The 964-nt window shown below is 61.4% G+C and overlaps 1 protein-coding gene across 1 annotated transcript in view; it reads left to right on the top strand.

The window, feature by feature from the left end:
* Positions 1-964, top strand: part of LRRC56 (leucine rich repeat containing 56) — a 42,844-nt gene that overhangs the window by 38,729 nt on the left and 3,151 nt on the right. The gene's annotated exons all lie outside the window — the stretch shown is intronic.

Below are 964 nucleotides of genomic sequence, written 5' to 3'. Positions count from 1 at the left end.
GCTGGAGAAGGATATCATGTTTGGTAAGGTGGAGGGTCAGAGAAAAAGAGGAAGACCCCTAACGAGATGGATTGGCCAAGTGCCAGCATTGATGGACTCAAGCGTAGCGACAGTAGTGAGGTTGGCCCAGGATCGGGCAGTGTTTCGTTCTGTTGTGCATAGGGTCGCTATGGGTCTATGGCACCTAACAACAAGTAGGGTCGCCTGAGCCGGGATCAGCTCAGTGGCAGTGGGGTGTGTTTGTTTGGCCGCCTTTTCTGTGGCCTGGACTGTCCACTTGGCACGGCACTGAAGGGCAGACGGAAACTTCAAATTCTGCTTTGCTGTGCTTCCAAAAGTGAGAGGCGGGGGCCATCGGGCCCGGGGCAGTCCTGAGTGAGACAGGAATGGGTGGGAGAAGGTAGCTTCGGGCAGACCATCTCTCCCACCAAAGCAGTCTACTGGAGCCCAGGGGAGGCCAATTTCCAGCGGCCCTGCCCACCTCTCCCGCGGGCCTGGGAACCCCGTTCAGCCTCAGCCCCGAGCCCTCTGCGTCCTGAGTTTGCCATCCAGAGCCTTGATGGAGCGGGGTCGGTGGGACTCTCTGTCCTGGAGGGTTATGAGAAAGTCGGCCCTAGCCCGGCTGACCCTCTGCCTTCTGTGCCCCCTTCCTGGCCCAGAGGCCCGTCATACCAGGCAAGTTTGACGAGGCGAGGGGCCAGGCACCTGTCCCGACGCGCTGCCCTCGGGCCGCGGAGCTGCCTCCGCGCTTCCGCGTTATTCGCGGGCTTTCAGCGTGCGTGGACCAGGCGGGCCCTCCCTCAGCGCCCGCGACCCCGCCCACACCTGGGCGCTCCTGGGGGCGGGGCGGGCGACGAGCCAATGGGAAGGGTGTTGGTCCAAATGTGACCTGAATTTTCCAATGTCACTTTCTGACCCACGTGTCTATCTACCCAACAGGACTGTGTGGTGCCCACACTCACAT

This window comes from Chrysochloris asiatica, unplaced genomic scaffold (assembly GCF_000296735.1).
Source record: "Chrysochloris asiatica unplaced genomic scaffold, ChrAsi1.0 scaffold00439, whole genome shotgun sequence".
In the NCBI taxonomy this organism is placed as follows: domain Eukaryota; kingdom Metazoa; phylum Chordata; class Mammalia; order Afrosoricida; family Chrysochloridae; genus Chrysochloris; species Chrysochloris asiatica.
The sequence above is the reverse complement of the archived record's forward strand: the minus strand, read 5'-3'. Positions and strand labels throughout refer to the sequence as shown.